Consider the following 20,590-nt stretch of genomic DNA (forward strand, 5'->3'; position numbering starts at 1 on the left):
GGTCCAAAAGCAGCGCGAAAAATCCTGGCATGATCGACACATTAAGCTGCACACCTTTAAGGTAAATGACCTGGTTTTGTTATATGATAGTAAGTTTGATAAATTTCCAGGGAAGTTCAAGATGCACTGGTTAGGGCCCTATGTCATTAAGGAGATTACCGACGGAGGAGCGGTACAGCTGGTCAAATTGAATGGAGATCCCTTCCCAGGAAAGGTGAATGGCAGTCGATTGAAGCCATACACCGGCGGTCCGACCATGTGACTAGATGAAGGTAGCACAGTCTTAGTGCTCTAGGCAACTGAAAGGAGGCGCGGACTATAAAATACACTACCCCTGTTGGGGAGCTGCGCGATTGGAGGATTGTGCGAAGCAAGGAAGTGTCACAGGGTTCGTGGCAGTGCGAAGGGAGCTACGCTACCCAGGGAGAAATCGTACAGGTTAGCTGGAAAGTGACCGTTAAAGTCACTGTTCATGATTTGATGGTAGAAATGCATCCAAATGGAGCGGGCGACCGACATTTAAGACGAAATTTATGGCTCAGATCTTTGAAAATCTACCGCCAATCCGGCATTAATGAACCAAGTTTGGGGGGGAAAATTGGATTTGAATTCAAAATGCCCTATAAATTACAAGTGGCTATCCAGCGAAAAACACTTGGCATTTTGAGAATTGAGTTGTTGAGCTTTCAGGCACTCATGAACTGAGAATTCTTCGAAGCTTTGAAAGAGACTCCAGCATTTGCAAACTTACCCGAGACGTCGCAAGTACTGTTGGAGAGCGTTATGTCGACACCCACAAAAACTATAAATACCGAAGAAATAGTAGAGGAGCCAGTGCCGGAAGTTGAGATGGAGGCAGAGGAAGCTGCTCCAGAAGTGGCTAAAGTATTGGTAGAGGTCCCTAAATCACCAAGGACACCGAGACCAAAGCTGACCCCAACCAAGGAAACCGTGAAGGACAAGAAGGGCAAGCAACCTGCCATACCAGTGCGCGCATCGCCAAGGAGAAACCCACCAAAACCCACCGCATAGGAGAAAGGCAAGGCCATAAATTTGGAGTTGGAGGAGGAAGACATTGAAGACATCCCAATGGACGATGAGGATGTGGGAGTCGAAGTAGAGGAGGTTGAAACCTAGGGTGCGGACCCTATTACTCGGTTGCTAGAGTATGTCCCTTCACGCAAGCCCAAGACCAAGGTGCCGAAGGACATCGATGAGAGTAAGACTCCCCTACAAACCCCTCTGCTGCCGGACGAAATTTTTTTTGATGGACCGCGCTTGGCACGAGTGCCACTGCTAAAACTTGAAGACTGGGACTTGGCCGATCATGAGAAGTTCCCACACCTGGCGACCGAGCAGCTGATGCACCGTATCATTGATACGAACTTTGGAATGACCGCATTGGAGCTGCGGAGGTGGCTCCGAGGAGTAGACAAGGCAGGGTTGCTCAACCTACTTTGGGTGTCGCACTACAACTGCACCCTGGTGATAGTTTTGGTCATCAAGCAGCTATTATGCTTGGTGCATGATGGGTGTCTGTGGCTGGAGGAGCCAATACCCATCACAGATAGGCTGATTCACAGGATAACGTGATTGCCGTATACAGGCGAGAATTCAGCCATGATATTTGGTGGAAAAGGTGGTGAACAGGCTCTCGCAGAGTTTATGAAGGAAAAATTTAAGTTGGTGAAGAAGCTGCGTGGATACGCTATATCCAGCATCTGCAACCCTGCTATGAAGGTAGCCACATAGATCCTTGCAGGGAAAGTGATGAGGAAGTGTCGTGCCGATGAGGTGTCGGTGCCTATCGTCACGCTAGAAGCACAGTGCGCTGAAGGAGTCCAGTTCAACTGGTCGGACTACCTTCGCGGAGAGTTCCTGGTGAATTGCTATGAAGCATAGGAGCTCAGCAAGATGTTCCACTACGCGTGGCTCTTACTGTCAATTGTGCTGGTAGCATGGGAGCTACTAGAGGACAGTCAGTTCCCTTCGGTCACGCCAGACCTCCCAGAAGCAGCGAAGTACACTTTGTTGTGGGTGACCAAGGACGCACAGCGAGTCAGGGATAGGAAGATCTTTTGGATCTTGATGGAGATGAACATCCGGATGGTCATCAACAACAAACCGCGATTGTCTCCTACAGTGTATGCCAACCTGCAGGGCTACGCCAAATTTAAAGCATACTTCCATCGAGTATCCATCAGGTCGTGGAAGGACCTTGCACATAAATGGTATGACTTGCCTTATTTAGAAACAGATGATGCCATTGACACGGTGCTTGATCAATGGCTGGCAGAGTAGCGCTCTACAAAAAAATTGGTGGTGGGAGGAAGCAAGTCTGCCATGTAGAAGAAGAAGGAGGAGGTTAAGCTTAAGATGGCACAGCTAGCCGAAAAGAGGAAAAATGAGGCTGCTTAAGGCCCAGGTGGAGCACGAGGCCATGCAACAGATAGGGAAGCAGACAGGTGGGACAGAGTGGGGCTCTGATAAAGGCATGAGGTCGCCTTCACCTTAGATAGAGGAGGAAACAAAACGACACGACGAGGACCCTCAGGAGATGTTCGCCTGCATCAAGCACCCAAGAGAGCTGGAGAAAGGAGGGCCCATGAAGAAATCAAAGGCGACCAAGACCTCACTGGACCCCATCACATTAACAGAGGGCAACTTGCATGATATCGGTGACACAGTGAGGGATGTCACTGCGAAGGCCCTGCAAAAATTTGAATAGTAGTAACAGATCATCCTGGGGGCTATCCAGACAAGGTTGCAGGAGTTGCAGACCCACGCGTTGCAGGCTGGCACAGTATCTACTAGCCTGGCTATCGACACTTCAGAGGCTGCTGATATGCTGCGTGCGAAGGCCTCTAGTGCGATAGTGCTGCCTAATGGAGCACTAACCACAGAGAATGAGGCTAACAGGCCCACTGTTAGTGCCCTAAAGGGAGTAGGGTTGAACCTGGCAACGCTCCCACGTGAAGCACTCCACCTCTTATAGGATGGAGTGATTGCAGAACTGAAGGCCTGTGAGAACCGCGCCCTAAAAGTGATCAGTGAACATCAGATCAACAACGAGTAGATGGCTCTACAGAGAAATGCTTCCATCGCCACTAATACCGAGGTGACTAGAAAGCACATTACGCAGGTCATCGAGGAAGCATGCCGAATGGTCGCAGAGATGGCCATTCCATAGGAGGAGCCAATGGAAGTACGCATCTGTATGCTAGCCACAGGGGTGAGTGACACTCGTACTAAGATGGCGCTGGTTTAGTTGAATTTGAACCTACAAATTATGGAGTTACAGTTGAGGCCCCAGCGTTCAACTCCGCCAGAAGTGAAGGAACAACGGGCGACCGCCGTCACAGAAGTAGTAGCGATGGTGGATGGTATAGTAGAAGACTACACACAATTGTTTGAGTAGTCATTTGAGGTCCTGACAAGGTTGCAGGAGGACCCCAATGTATAGAGGCTAGAGACGGAAGTGCATGAGCTACAATAGCGCTATGATGAGGTTAAGGGCACAATGCGAACCGTTGCACTGACACAGAGACTAGCCAGGTTGCAGGAGGCCAAACAGCTGAAGGAACAGGTGGATGCAGCACTGCACAAGGAAGCAGTCCTGAAGGCAAGACTGAAGCCCTGGCTAAATTAGGCTTACACAGTGAGAAGATCTATCGAAGGTAAGCTTGCGACTCTGCAAGTGACGCAACAAAAGCTTCAGGTCGACAACACAGGAGCAGTGACCGAGTAGACTGTTTAGTCAATTTAGTGTTGTCTAAATTGCTATCATAAATTGTCAACCAGGAGCTCGTAAGCTGATGAAGTGAAGGTGTACTATATGTACTTAAGCAACCTCTTAGATCTTTTTGTCGTTTGGGGGTGTTGTTTGTGGTCAATTTAACTTCCTAAGATGGAGTTATGATTTTATAAACAGATGAGTGATAGTGTGTGTAAGGTGATTTCTAAATGAGTGAGTGTGTGTAACTGGTGTTTCCTAACTACCTTCTAAACTTTGCAAAGAAAGAGATTGAAAGAAATAAATAACTTGAAATGAACTGAAAGCAAAGAACCACTTTCTAATGGCACTAGTCACTACTCATGCTGCTGCAAATAAAAAGATAAGAAAAACCATTTCAAAGACCAATGATAATGTTCATCTCTTCCTAACACTCTGCTTCCAACATATAGTACTATGTAAAACACGATTAGGAAGTAGTTAGAGATAAGTCTAAAAAGTGATAAAGCTCTAAATGACAAATTATAACACCACTGTGCCTTTCTCCAGCATTCTGCTTCCAACATACATTGTTATGTGTAACAAGTGAAGAAAGAGTTAGTGATATAAGCCAAAACTACTCAAAGCAAGCTGTAATTTATTAGTATTCTGATCTCTTAAAGATGAACAACTTATGATAAGGAGACCATCAATGTGTTAGCATACAACTTGAGAAACTAAACTAGAAATTAAGCTAGAAAAACAGAGTAAAGGCAGCAACTATGAATATGACAACTGAAAATACCATCAGAGATAAAGCAAATACACAAAGACACACAATCCCGGGTTAAAACCTGCAGAAAACAATACTGATCAGTTTAAAATAAATGCTGGAAATGAAATGACATGAAATCAAACTGTACACTATTATACATGATGAAAGAAATAAAAATTGCTGAAGGCAGGAAAATGAAATCAAACACTATGTACACAGGCTGTCATAGATGGGGGCCCTCCATCCACGCAACCAGCTAAAGATCAGCTACGAAAAGGTGAACAGAAACAGTCTTCTTTTATAAAACCAGCATGTCAAAATACAGTGAAAAAGTGCTGTAGAAACAGCCTTCTAAAACAGAGTTTTGATAACAAAATAAGCGCAGCACTTACAATATTCAAAAAGCTAATCTATAAGCGTTGGCACACGCTTTATTTATAGGTGCAGAGACAAACTACCCTCTACGTGAACTAAGCAACTATAGCCTAACTAATTAACTACGCAGCAACACGCAGTCTTAACTAATTAACTTATGCAGCAACACGCAGGCAACTCCGTGCACGTTTGGAGGAAACGGTCATCATGGGAAGTAAATCTATGTTTGGATCCTGTCTTTTGCTGTCTTCGTGGCGTGGAGGAAGTGCCAGCTACGGTTCCGTGTCTCAGCTGCTCACGGCTCCCGTGCCACCGTTTAGAACCTGACTGTTTGACCGAGGGAACACCTGCGTTGACCAAGGGCATACGTGACTGGTTTGGCTCAACCAATAGCATACGATCCATGTGTACATCCATCCCAACGTGCCCATGTGGCCTGTTCCTTGAGAAGACACGTGGAGTATATCAAACAACAAAAACGCTGCGGAATCTCTGAATAGCTGAGGAATTGCTGATCAGCTGCAGAATTGCTGTATATGTTCCAAAATTCTAATCAAACAGTCAAACATTAGTATAGTTAACAAACCATGATAAAAAGACATGTAATGCAATAATTTGAACAAGTTAATGGAGGAAAAGATGGAAAAAGGAAGAAGTGAATGGGAAAAAGCTGTTGGGAAGATAGCTAAGTGAGTGCAAGGTTGAGGCTCAACATACCCCCACTCTGAGGGTGTTGCATGTCCTCATGCAACCAAAACTTTGCATAATCTTTTAGTTCATATGCTCGGATGCCTCTGCCAAGACATCCAACCTTCTTCTCTTCCTCTTTGTTGCCAAACTTGTTCTCGGTTTCTTCACCAAGCACCTGAATTTTAAGTTGATCAATGCCCGGTTCAACTTCTTGCATTTTCTCTTCAACTTTCTGTTCTTTCTTTGCCAAAGGCCCAAATGAAGCATGGTATTGTCGTGGATCATCTTGTCCACGTTACCTTGTTGTTTCAATTTTTCATTTTCATTTTTGATGTGGCGATTTAAGACTTCTAGCTCAAATATTTCTTGCTTCAGAGATTGAATCTGTTGTTCAAGGGGCAAGACTGTGCTAGGACCATCAACAGATTGCTCCAATGTTTCTAAATAGTCATATGCTTCTTGCTGAACAGGGTCAATATCTGGAGTTTGCCTTGGTTTGAATTCAAACCCTTGAAAGCTGCTCTCTCTTTCTTGTTGAAAAGGGCTTTCCTCTCTTGGAGGACTTGAGTCGATGTCTAGCTGAATTTGCCTCTTCTCAGGTGTGCTCAAGTCAACAAAATGGGACTGTTTTCCTTTTATTACACTTTCCCTTTCTATGAGCCTTCTACTTCTTCTTACCTGTATGCTAGTACTTTTCTTCTTGGAGATGGCAGTTTCCTGAAGCTGAGCAAGCCTATGAGCTAATGTTTGGGTATCTTCTTCGGTTGAAGGCTCAGGTGAAGGGGATGGTGTTTGCAAAATAGCTTTTCCCTTATCCCTTTTCTGTCTTTTTGTTTTGCTACCCTTTCCCTTCTCTTTTTGACCAGTTTCCAGGACGGCTTCTTGGGCAATTTCTTGAAGAGTTTCTGCAATGATTTCTTGGACAGTTTCTTCTACATCAGTATCTTGGGCAGCAGTTTCTTTTTCTTTTCTTCTACTTCTCCGGGGCACTTTAGGAGAGCTAATGGAGGCTGGTACTTTAGGAGAGCTAACAGAGGTTTCGGCTGTCTCCTGAAAATGGTTCCTAATAAGGAATTTTTACCATGTGTCCTTCCTGATTTTTAACTGCTCTTCAATTAATATTTTGATGAGGCCATGGTGGTATAGGTGTGGCTCAATGTTACCCACATGTTTTTGCACAGTAGCACTCATTTTCTTTAAACTAGACAGCAGGAAATAAGGGAGATTGATGGTATGTTCACTCATAAAATGCATCATTATCTTTGTGTGATAAACATACATTGTACCAAATCTGCCTTCACATGTCAAAAATTTCTGCACTAGCAAAAGTAAGGCAGTCCATTCCTTTTTAATGTTACTTACAGGTATTCCTTTGGTGAAGATAGTAGTATCCATACCTGGATTTTTCAATATGTTCTTCCACTCTTGGCTTTCAACAGTTCGATTCTTGAACCATCGCTCTCCAGTACGAGGCAAAGCAGTTGCTTGAGCCAAGCTGCTTTCTGTGACAGTGAATTGCAGGTCCCCAATCTCCACAGTGTTTGTTTTCCCATCAAACGACCGAGCAAAGGCCTTGGTAACCTCTTTGTGGTATCCTTTGAATTTCTGAATAAATTTTAACCACTTGGCCTTCTGCAGGGCATTCCTTGTTTGTGGGTAACCGTCTAGAAATTTAGAACCTTCCGGCTCTGCTCTTAATAGCTTGCCCATTTCGGTTACCAACTTCTCTTGCTGCTCTGACAATACTGTTTGGACGCTAGAGGAAAGAAACTTCACGGGAAAACAGTGCTCCTCAGCGTAAATTACGGCTGGAACAGAGAACTACACGGCTACAGTAGAATGGCCGTAATGGAAATTGGGAAAACAGTGTTTAGTAGTGGGTATTACGGCTACAGTAGAATGGCCGTGATGCAATTGCAAGCTTGTTGGTCAGGATTTTAAGCGGAGAGATGAGGAGAATGGAGCAGCGTAGGTTTACGGTGAGACAGAGTAGTGAATGAACCGAGAGTGAAATCGATGAAATCGAGGGAGTGAACAACGATAGGAATGAAGTTATGCATGCGTAGAAAGGTATTAAAGGATAGAACGGCCGAATCCCATCGACGTCGGGTAGCTGTATACACCTGGCTGCGGAATGATCAGTTGAGGAGCCGTGGTATAACATGACACGTCGTTCTGGTACGAAGAATTAATGCAAGGGAGCGGGCCGTATCAGGTTTGAATCATAGCGATTATGGGACCGTTAAAACGGAGGTGAGGTGGACTACGCAGCATAATGGATGAGGAGTGAACGGAGATCTTGTTCAATCATTACACTAGGTGCCTAATACCATAATCCGAAAACCATACATAATGATATAACTGTTAGTTAGAGTTTTAGAACATACCTTTGTGTATTTTGATTCCTTTGCTAATCATGATGCTAACCTTTGATTTATTGTTGCCTTTGTATATGCTGTGTGTCTTCACCCTTTAATGATGCTGGTACTTCTGACTGCAGACTTTTTTCCTTTTTGAAACAGAGTTTATTTTTGTTGCAGGGACAGAGTGTATTAGCTGCGGAATTGGCTCCTAGCTGTAGAATTTGCAGCAACATTTTTCTTCCTGCACCAAGAGAATTAAAACAACTTGACTAAATGAAATAGTCCTGATAGGGACTTTATTGATGAGAATGAGATGGAGTGAATGGACTGAAAAAAAATGGAATGGAATTAAGATGATGAGATGGATGAAATGAATGAGATGGATGAGATGGAAGAAGAGGGATTTTTTTTTTTGGAAAATATAAAGTGTCAGGTGACCCTGATTTTCACCTTACATTTTCTGCATAAGACTGCCAATCCAAGATTGGTTTTCAGGCTTATACAAGAGATTTTTTTTCCTTTTTTTTTTTTTTTTTTTTTTTTTTTTTTTTTTTTTTTTTTTAACTGAAAGAAACAGAGATTAGGCTGATGGAGGAGAAAAATTCTTCTCCACCAGCCTCATTGCAGAATCTTCTTGGAACAACTTAACAAATTCCTCCCTTGAGAGTGGCTTCTGGTAGATTTTCAGGCGATGGCCATTCACAATAAGAGGAGTATGAAATTCATCAATAGTTTTCACTTGAACTGCTCCATTACTAAAGACTTCATCAATCTCATATGGCCCAAGCCAATGAGTTTGAAATTTCCCTTTGAAGTCTTTAAACTTTGAATCAAACAATAGAGCCCAATCTCCTTTCTGAAACTTTCTTTCTTTGATATGACGATCATGCCATTTAGATCTTTGGTGCTGAACTAGATCGGTCCTTAGAATTGCATCTTGTCTTATTTCATCTAGCTCATTTAGCTGGTCCATTCTGTGTTTTTGGGCTTCTGAGAGGCTCATTCCCAATTGGACTGCCATCTTGAAGGTCTTGATTTGGAACTCAATGGGGAGCAGGACTTCCTTCCCATAAACAAGTTCATAGGGAGAATGTCCTGTTGTGTTCTTCCATGTAGTTCTATAGGCCCATAAGGCTTCAGGAAGCCTTTCCGCCCAGTCTCTTCTATGAAGATGAACAGTCTTGGTGATAATGCCTTCAAGAACTTTATTGGTAGATTCCACTTGGCCATTTGATTGCGGATGGTATGGAGTAGATGTTCTGTGCTTGATCTTATATTCCTCCATCAGCTTCTCCATCAATTTAGATGTAAATTGGCTGCCCTGATCTGTCACAATTTCCCTTGGGACACCAAAACGAGTGAAAATATCCTCAAAAAGAAATTGAACAAATGAATTTTCAGTGGCAGAAGGCAATGCTTTCGCTTCTACCCACTTAGTAACATAATCAGTACAAACCAGTATATACTTCTTTTGCTTTGATGGTGGATTAATTGGTTCAACGAAATCTAGAGCCCATTTCTCAAAGGGTTCGATGCATACCTGAGGCTGTAGTGGCATTTCATTTGAAGGAGTTGGTCTCCCAACTCTTTGGCAGCTGTCACACCTTCTAACATACTGCTTTGCATCTTTAAAGAGAGAAGGCCAATAATATCCTAGAGAAAGGATTTTATAGGCTGTCCTCTTGTCAGCAAAGTGCCCGCCGCATGGTTCATCATGACATGCCTTAAGGATGTCAGGCATTTCATCTTCCCGAACACACCTTCTGATTATACAATCTGGCCCTGTTTTGAACAATTTATTAGAAATCCAAGAAAAATGTGAACTCTCCTGAATGATTTTCCTTTTCTCATTAGGAAATAAGTGTAGAGGTAGCTTCCCTGTAACTAGATAATTAGCCATATCTACATACCAAGGAGTCTTGGTAGTTACTGCAAATAGGTATTCATCTGGAAACTTATCTTCTACTGGAGAATCTTCATTAGTGTTTTGGATTCTAGACAAGAAATCAGCTACTGTGTTTTGTTTTCCAGGTCTATCTAACACAGTAATGTTGAATTCTTGTAAAAGTAAAAGCCATCTTGTAACTCTGCCATTAGTAACAGGTTTGTTCATTAAATATCTTATGGTAGAGTGATCAGTATGGACAAAGGTTTCATAGCCGATTATGTAGTGTCTAAACTTGTTGATTGCATGTACTACAGCTAAGAACTCTTTTTCTGTAACAGTATAATTTAACTCAGTGGGAGTCAAATTTTTACTGGTGTAATAAATGGCATAAGGGATCAAATCCTTTTGTCCCAAAACAGCTCCTAGAGCTGTATCTGAAGCATCAGTAGAAATGTCGAAAGGGAGTTTCCAATTTGGCCCCCTTAAGATGGGTGCTTCAGATATTCTAGTCTTTAAAGCTTCAAAAGCAGATTGACACTCAGGATCCCATTTGAACTCACAGTCTTTGGTAAGCAATTTGAAAAGAGGAGATGCTATCTTAGTGAAGTTTTCAATAAACCTTCTGTAATATCCAGTAAACCCAAGAAAACTTCTAACATCTTTCTGGCAATTTTGAACAGGTAACTTAGAGATGACTTCAACTTTGGATCTATCAACCTTAATCCCATCTCCTGAAATATGATGTCCTAAAACAATCCCTTCAGTAAACATCATAAAACACTTTTCATGACTTAAAGAAAGATTTGTTTCCTTACATCTTATCAGTACTTTTTCCAAATTTTCCAAAGCTTCTTCAAATGTATTACCATAAACTGTGAAATCGTCCATGTAGACCTCTACACAATCATGAATTAGATCTGAAAAGATTCCTAGTACAGCCCTTTGAAATGTAGCGGGTGCATTGCACAATCCAAAAGGGAGTACTCGGTAGGCAAAAGTTCCCCAAGGACAAGTAAATGTGGTTTTGTCTTGATCTTCAGGTGCTACCTGAATTTGATTATACCCACTAAAACCATCCAAGAATGAGAAATACTTTTTACCTGCTAAAGTGTCTAGTACCTGATCAATAAAAGGTAGAGAAAAATGATCCTTTAAGGTTGCCTTGTTCAATTCTCGATAATCAATGCAAACTCTCCATTTACCATTCTTTTTGGGCACTATAACCAAGGGAGAAACCCATTGGCTATCTGAAATGGGGTAAATGAAGTTTACCTTGAGCAATTTCTGAAGTTCTTCTTTCACGATTTCCCTAAGGTTTGGATTCATCCTTCTTTGTGGTTGCCTAATAGGTCTGCTGTTTTCTTCAATATAGATGTGATGAATACAAGTCTTAGGATCGATTCCTTTCATGTCAGTGTATTCCCATGCAAATGCAGTGGAATGTTTTTGCAAAAGTTTGGTTAATTCTTCTTGTTGTGGTCTTTCCAAGTTTCTGTTAATGTTCAATGTTTTTCCTGGAAGGATTTCAACTGTAGAACTACCAAACTCTTCCATTGAGAAGAGAGACATCTGTCTAGAGGAGAGATATTCAATGTCTGCATCTAACTGAAACTGTGTAGAGTCATATTCTAAAGGTATTTCAAAATTTTCTAATGTATTTAGAATTTGACTATCTTCACTGATCTCAGAGATGGTTAGAACAGGTTGAATAGTATCCTCATCATCAACCCACTCGTCTTCTCCTATTTCTGTTATTGCCTTTGCTGGAGGATACAAGTTGAATTTCTTGGTGGAATTACCATCTGATATATACATGTCCCCAGACCTACAACTGATAAAAGCATCAGCTGTTGCTAGCCAAGGTCTTCCTAAGATAAGAGGATGTCCTCCTAGATTGTTCTTGGGGGTTAAAATCATAAAATCAACTGGATATTCCCAAGAGTCTAGGGAGACTGGAATGTCTTCCAATACACCATCAGGTTTAATGATTGATCTATCTGCAAGTTGCAGTAAAGTAGGTGTAAAGAGAAGGTTAGAAAGCTTTAACTGATCCATGGTCTGTCTACTCATGATGTTGATAGCAGCTCCTAAGTCAATCAAAGTATTTGGGATTTCAACCCCATTAATATGAGTTTTGACAATAGGGCTACCGGGATCCACATACTTTTGCATGGTAATTTTACCCATCATAATGTCTGCAATTTTTCCAACTAGATGTATCCTTTTGGTATCTCTAGTTCTTTTTACTGTTTTCTTCAAACTCAACTCCTTTATTGTCTTTGCTAGAATGGGAATTTCCTTAATGGCTTGTAACAAGGGGATCTTGATACAAACATTCTTCAATTCGTCTAGAAAACTATAGTCAGGCAACCAAATTTGCTTTTCCACTCCTTTGTCAATTTGTAATCTTTCAGGAAAAGGAGGTGTAGCTAAAGATGTAGGTTGCTCAACTATGGGAGTTGTAGAGGTTGACTCTTTTTCTTTTTCTTTTTGGATATTTTGGTTTTGAAGTGATACTTCAGAACCCTTATTGACTTTGAGAGATTCTTCCTCAGAAATGCTTGGTTGTTGAACACTTGTAGAAGGTTGCTCTAGGATTCTACCTGATCTGAGTTGTACCTCATTGAGAGGAACAACCATATAGGTAGGGAATGGTTGACCTTCCATCATGTAAGCATTTTGAGGGTTTCTATTATTTGGATTTGGTAATGGCTGAGAGGGAAGTTGATTTGACTTCTGTTGGGATTGAAGCGAGAGTTGAGAATTTTGATTTTGTGGAGGAGGTTGTTGTTGTTGAGGGTATGGCAATGATAGTTGTTGACCTTGATTTGGAAGTTGTGGAGCTTGCTGATTCTGAAATGATGGAGGATATTGATAGAATTGAGCAAGTCTCCCATAAGGATTTTGCATGCTTTGTATCCATGCTTGAAAAGCATTTTGAGGTTGAGGCCAAGGTTGTTGCCAAGGATTCCAATTTGGTTGGGATTGAAAATTCATAGAGTTGTTAAACCCTTGATTTTGTTGCCCTTGCCAAGGTCTCCTTGCAACAAAACAAAGAGATTCAAGTGTGTTTGGATCCTCTTGAAAGACTGCTTTGAGGCCAGGAATTGAAGGACAATCCTTGGTCTCATGAGTTTCTGAGCAAATTACGCATGTTTCTACAACGTGTGCATCCAAGGGACATTCCCTTAAAGCATGTTTCTTTCTACATTTCGGGCAAAAAATGGCCAAAGCCTCAGCTTCTGCTTTTTGTTTATTGTGAATCTTAAGGGTATCTAGTTGTTCGCTAAGACTCCCTAAGATGTCAGTTTTGAATTCATCAAGCATATTGCCGATTTCAGCCCTACTTACTGATCCTGTTGCAGATTTATTTGCTCTAAGGAGAGAAGGATCTCTAGGCCCTTTTTGAGTTTTTGATTTGCCCCTTGAGAGATGGATACATAGTTCTGCTATATCATTGAGTGAAAGTTGAGAAATATCCCCTTTCCCCATCATGTTTAAGATATCTATCCATTCATCCCTAATGGCTTTTAATAAGAGGGCTTTTAAGGTCTCTTCATCCAAGCTACTCATTTTTGCTCTTTTCAAGTTATATTGAAATATTTCAAGTAAATCTTCTAAGCTCTCATCTTCTCTTTGTATCATTTTAAATACCTCGTCCTTGTGATTAGTAGGCATACAATAGTCCAAATACCTATCCAAAAATGTCTGTTTCATTTCATCCCAAGACCTAATGGATTGAGTGAGTAACCCCATGAACCATTTCAAAGCTTGATCTTTCAGTGTTGAAGGGAACAATTTGAGTTTCTGGGAATCATCCAGATAGTCATAAGTTCGACACACAACTTCAAACTCAAATAAAAATGTTTCAGGGTCCTCAGTTCTTAACCCATGGAAATTTGGGAGGACAGATGGCGATATGTTTTTCATAGTGGCTCGGGAATCCTCATTAACAATGGGGAACCCAAATGAATTATCCCCATCTCTATTTCCTCCTCCAAGGGGACCTCTACCTCCTCCATTATTATTGTTGTTTCCTCCTCCTCCTCTACCTCTACCTCTACCACCTCCTTCTTCCTCTGCCATGATGGTTCTCCTAGGGATTTCAAAATCTTCTGGTTCCTCTACAAAGGGTGAATGAGAAGAGATTTCTCCTTCTTCTTCAGGTGATTCTACTTCCTCAATTACAATTGGTCTTTCTGTAGGAGAAAGAGAAGAGTCTCTTCCTGGTTCAAATTCAATAGAAGGTGTGGGAGAGTCAACTCTTGGCTCTTGAATTCCAGGAATTCTAGGACTAGGAGTGTCGGTTGAAGATAAGGGAGGTGTCTCTTGTCTATCCCTTGAAGCAGATGGACTTGTAAAAATTGAACTTCGAGCTCTAGCTAAAAACCTTCCCCTAGAATCTCTAGCTCTATGCATGTCATTTTTTTGTTATTTTTCTTCAAGTCAAGTTAATAGTTCTTTTTCTGATCTTCCAGGTCACTCTAGGTGCAAGAAGAGAGCATACTCAAGAAACTACTAAATCAATAACTTTCTCTTTTCTGATCCTCCAGATCACTTTGAAGTGCAAGAGGAGAGCATACTTTGATAGGTTATCAACTTCTTTCCTTGAAATTTTATGTTTTTTTTTCTCTAAGAATATGGCTACTTAATTTCACTTCCCCGGCAACGACGCCAAAATGTTTAGTCAATTTAGTGTTGTCTAAATTGCTATCATAAATTGTCAACCAGGAGCTCGTAAGCTGATGAAGTGAAGGTGTACTATATGTACTTAAGCAACCTCTTAGATCTTTTTGTCGTTTGGGGGTGTTGTTTGTGGTCAATTTAACTTCCTAAGATGGAGTGATGATTTTATAAACAGATGAGTGATAGTGTGTGTAAGGTGATTTCTAAATGAGTGAGTGTGTGTAACTGGTGTTTCCTAACTACCTTCTAAACTTTGCAAAGAAAGAGATTGAAAGAAATAAATAACTTGAAATGAACTGAAAGCAAAGTTTAGAAGGTAGTTAGGAAACACCAGTTACACACACTCACTCATTTAGAAATCACCTTACACACACTATCACTCATCTGTTTATAAAATCATCACTCCATATTAGGAATTTAAATTGACCACAAACAACACCCCCAAACGACAAAAAGATCTAAGAGGTTGCTTAAGTACATATAGTACACCTTCACTTCATCAGCTTACGAGCTCTTGGTTGACAATTTATGATAGCAATTTAGACAACACTAAATTGACTAAACATTTTGGCGCCGTTGTCGGGGAAGTGAAATTAAGTAGCCATAAGCCAAAACTACTCAAAGCAAGCTGTAATTTATTAGTATTCTGATCTCTTAAAGATGAACAACTTATGATAAGGAGACCATCAATGTGTTAGCATACAGCTTGAGAAACTAAACTAGAAATTAAGCTAGAAAAACAGAGTAAAGGCAGCAACTATGAATATGAAAACTGAAAATACCATCAGAGATAAAGCAAATACACAAAGACACACAATCCCGGGTTAAAACCTGCAGAAAACAATACTGATCAGTTTAAAATAAATGCTAGAAATGAAATGACATGAAATCAAACTGTACACTATTATACATGATGAAAGAAATAAAAATTGCTGAAGGCAGGAAAATGAAATCAAACACTATGTACACAGGCTGTCATAGATGGGGGCCCTCCATCCACGCAACCAGCTAAAGATCAGCTACGAAAAGGTGAACAGAAACAGTCTTCTTTTATAAAACCAGCATGTCAAAATACAGTGAAAAAGTGCTGTAGAAACAGCCTTCTAAAACAGAGTTTTGATAACAAAATAAGCGCAGCACTTACAATATTCAAAAAGCTAATCTATAAGCGTTGGCACACGCTTTATTTATAGGCGCAGGGACAAACTACCCTCTGCGTGAACTAAGCAACTACAGCCTAACTAATTAACTACGCAGCAACACGCAGTCTTAACTAATTAACTTATGCAGCAACACGCAGGCAACTCCGTGCACGTTTGGAGGAAACGGTCATCATGGGAAGTAAATCTATGTTTGGATCCTGTCTTTTGCTGTCTTCGTGGCGTGGAGGAAGTGCCAGCTACGGTTCCGTGTCTCAGCTGCTCACGGCTCCCGTGCCACCGTTTAGAACCTGACTGTTTGACCGAGGGAACACCTGCGTTGACCAAGGGCATACGTGACTGGTTTGGCTCAACCAATAGCATACGATCCATGTGTACATCCATCCCAACGTGCCCATGTGGCCCGTTCCTTGAGAAGACACGTGGAGTATATCAAACAACAAAAAGGCTGCGGAATCTCTGAATAGCTGCGGAATTGCTGATCAGCTGCGAAATTGCTGTATATGTTCCAAAATTCTAATCAAACAGTCAAACATTAGTATAGTTAACAAACCATGATAAAAAGACATGTAATGCAATAATTTGAACAAGTTAATGGAGGAAAAGATGGAAAAAGGAAGAAGTGAATGAGAAAAAGCTGTTGGGAAGATAGCTAAGTGAGTGCAAGGTTGAGGCTCAACACAGACATTGGAAGATGTGAAGTAGACGAACGTACAGTGCACAACTGAGGTTGTGGTCATACGAGTTGAGTTGGAAGGGCTTCGGGCAAAGATCTCCACGCCTGCCAAGTGACATGAGGGCGAGTCACGATGTTTGTGTTGGGGGTCTGTTGGGAATGGGATCCCCCAAAGGACAGTTTTGGAGCTAAAAGCCCATGTTTTGGTCAAATTTTGTAATAAACTTATAAAGACTCCACATTTTTTTGTCGCGGAGCGCGAAGGTGTCATAAGTCATAAAGGTTTGTCCACCCTTAGTTTTGTAAGGTAAAATTTGGCTGTAAAAGATTCACCCATGGTCCGCGGACCATGGGATTGTATAAAAAGAGCTAAGCTCTAAGTAGTTTTAGAGACATCAATAGAAAGATCATGTAAGAAAGTCGTAGCTCTGAAGTAGGAAATCTAAGTTTCAGGTCGTAGCGTAGGTAGAGGCTCTATAGATGAGTGCACAAAGGCCTAGGGTAGAAGTCTGCAGCTGGGTGTGCGGACCCCTGCAGTTGTGTGCACATGGTGGATAGAGTCTGTAATAACTTGGAAGATATCAATAAAGAGAAGTATTCTACAATTTCCATGTCTTGGTTCCGATTAATGCATATTTTCATTTTATGTATGAATTTCCTTTATAATGCTTATGTGATGCGTGAATGTGTATAATTATGTTGGATAACTGAACGCAAATAAGAATATCTATTTATGCGGTGCTAACTGTGAGTATCTAATAAGATAAGTAAGATTCTTAAGATAACTGGACAATTTGTGCAATACGCTACCTTAGCAGCGCGAAAGTATCTGAATTGAAGGTTAGGGCTGCGCGAAGGTCAATCATACCCTTTCGCGGAGGTATCGAAGGAAGGAATAAGGGGTTAGGTAGACAGAGCCCTAGAACTAAGTGACCTGCGCGAAGGCAGGAATAGAAGGAATAAAATGACATTATGACCATCTCAAGGTGCGGAAACTTGGTTCCATCATCCCCCCATACTACTTCGGGTGAGACTTTGGTCTGCGCTCCGCGAGCTGATGTCGAAAGGGCCAGTAGTGTAGGGATTTGTTTGGTTAACTAATGCTGAACCTAGGTCAAGCCCCCTCAAGCCAACAAATAGACTTCGATCAAAGCCTTTTAAGGGAGCTAAATAGTGTTGAGTCTTGTCACGTGATGTGATATACAATATTCTTGAGTTTAGACTGGGCATACTCAAAATCTTGATTTGATTTGATTTGATTATTGTTATCCACGTTAGGTATGCCCTAGATTTTCCTTAGTAATGTAGTGTGCCGAGATGGGAGGCTAGGAGCTTCATCGAAATATTTGGACAAAACAATTCATGGCTCAAGTAATTACCTTGTTAATACTTTTGTACTTAATCCTCAACATTAATCAATAATTGCTATGAATTCTCTAATCTCTTTTTCACCTACTTTCTTCAGATCAAATATGAACAAAAATGTTTTAGGTTTCCTAAATTGGACTTCAATATTTTGTAATCCGCACATCAAAGAGAGCTACAACTTCTCTCAAGGTGGTAGTTAGACATTTTGATATGTTTAGAATCGTTGATACAATTTGATATGCCCTAGTGCTGCATTCATACATCTATTGCGTTCACAGGTGGTGGTAACAATCGGATAAAATAAGCATCACGTGGAGTTTTACTTTTGGATGGTTATAGGCACATTCGAAACTTCAAACCAATGCTTTCAAGCAGCAGAATCACCTTCGCAAACATTTTGACATTGATGACTATTCTAGATGATATCTACGATACTCACGGAACATTGGAGCAACTTAGAATCTTCACAGAGGCAGTCAAAAAGTGAGTTCAAGTTTAAATTATAGAAACTCTCTTGGAGAAATAGGCAATCCATTTATTAGTAGTTTCTTAGTATATTCAAATCCAATACAAAAACATCGAGGGATTTATGTTGCCATAGTTTCTGAACATATTCAATGGTCAACATTGCTTGTTGTGTTGACCCGACCGGTCAAGAATACCCTAAACTATAACCATTTTATTTTTTTGGCTATCACTATTTCATTTAATCTGTTGCTGTTGCTATGCTCTGACCGGGCAAATCAATCAACAAAAAGCTCTGAATGTGATTAGTATAGAAAAATGTCCTAACCAAAACATATTGTTAAGAGAGGAAGCCATAAATAATAAGTCATTAACTACCATTATTGTAGTTGCAGGTTGTGTATAGTTTGATCTAAAATATTAGAAAAGGAAAATTTTGGAAAGTTTTTTTTGGCACATACTTGACAATTTTGAGTTCGTGTTTTATTCTTTTGTTTATTGCATTTATAGATGGGATCTTTCATTACAAGATTGTCTTCCAGACTACATGAAGATTACTCTGGAATTCTTCTTCAACACATCAAATGAATTGAATGCTGAAGTTGCTAAAATGCAAGAACGAGATATGTCAGCCTACATACGAAAAGAAGGCGTATGTATTTACGAAGATATAAAAAACAACTAAAACATTTTGCAGAGAAATCATCATTAATATTCTTAATGCATATGTAATATTCTTCTTAACTATTTTGTGTGTTCACTGGTTGGATGCTCAGTGGGAACTCAATGGGTACGCTACCTTGAAGGGTATATGCAAGAGTCCGAATGGATGGCGGCTCGACATGTCCTTACCTTTGACGATTACATGAAGAATGGCAAACCCAGCTCTGGAATGTGTATACTAAATTTGTATTCGCTTCTGTTAATGGGGTAACTTGTACCTGACAACATTCTAGAGCAAATACACCTTCCATCCAATATCCATGAGATTGTAGAATTGATGACCAGGTTGGTTGACGATTTAAAGGACTTCCAAGTATATTAGCATAGATTTATTTTAACTTGATCTACCTAGAGTTACCAAGAGCTGAGAGAGATCAAATTTCAAATTTGAAAAAATATTTACAGGTTAAGAGATTTAATCCAGTTTAGTAAAAAGTGTTGAGTAGAAATTTAATCCAGTTTAGTAAAAAGTGCTGAGTAGAATGAGCCTTTCCAGCTCAATGAATCTCTCCGCTATTTTTAGATATTTATTTATATGGTTATTTAATTTTTAATTTTTAATTTTTATTGTTTTAGTTGATATTAGCTAAAATTATTTTTATTATGTTTTGAAAACTAAAAATACTTACACATGTCCCTCACACTAAATTGTAAAATAAGTCTTATGCTCAATTATTTTAACTTGTGACTAAAAAAATTCCAAAAATTTACTCATTTTCTAATAATTTCATTATATTCGTTTTTGGATGATCCACACAAAGAAGAATGGTGGGGAGTTTTCTTCAGGTATAGAGTGTTACTTGAAAGAGAAGCCTAAATGTACATAGGAAGATGCAATGAGTCATCTCATTAGGCTCCTCAATCTGAAAACGATGGAATTAAATTGGGAATTTGTAAAACATGACGGTGTGGCGCTGTGTCTCAAGAAGTTTGCCTTCGAGGTTGCACGAGGTCTTTGATTCATCTACAAATACAGAGACAACTTTGACTATTCCAATGAGGAGATGAAAAGCCAGATAACCAAAATTCTTATCGATCACGTGCCAATCTTATTCAACTCACCTTCATTTCACTCAAGATAGGATATCTCAGCTCAAGTATTTCATTAAATATCAAAATAATAATAATAAATATAGTGAATAATTATTATGCCGTAAGGTGTTTCCTTTGAAATAAGTCTCTTCTCATGCCACCGCGTGCAGCCCTGAGCCATTGGATCATTGTGTTAGAGGATTATTATCATCTCAAGTGCTGCTGAACAATATTTTATGTTATGTAGTTAATTGGCATCGTAAAAAGAAGAGGCTCGTTAGAGAAAAGGTCAAGATGGTTAACATGAAAACAAAAACATATAAATGAGCAGTTATCAGAAGATATGGTAATCTCAGAAGATATCATAATCTCAGATCCCTCCCTATCTACTTGCTCTTCTCTCAATCCCATCTCACATAATCGATCTTTCTCTCCAGATTCTCTCTTCCCCACACCTCACAATACCATTCTCCTTCTCAATTGCTTCCAGAAGTATTCTGAGCTGTGTAAAAACACTGACCCAACACTTCCTGTACACATTTCTGAACGAGAAGCTGAAGGGAACAGGGAGGTATTACTATCCTGGGTGGAGGAAATGGGCGACCGTTGTCATCCAACTGGCGTGGCGGCGCTACAAAGCGAGGTTGGCTGCCGTTGCCTCCTCTCACGCTTCCCTC

General features: G+C 40.5%; 1 pseudogene; it reads left to right on the top strand.

Moving 5' to 3' along the window:
* LOC149167046 (longifolene synthase-like) overlaps nt 1–19,963 on the top strand; it is a 39,993-nt pseudogene extending 20,030 nt beyond the window's left edge.
* The last annotated feature ends 627 nt before the right edge of the window (nt 19,964–20,590 follow it).

Source organism: Pinus tabuliformis, chromosome 5_1 (genome assembly GCF_031772625.1).
Source record: "Pinus tabuliformis cultivar Carrire ecotype Pingquan chromosome 5_1, CPIR1, whole genome shotgun sequence".
Taxonomy (NCBI): Eukaryota; Viridiplantae; Streptophyta; class Pinopsida; order Pinales; family Pinaceae; genus Pinus; species Pinus tabuliformis.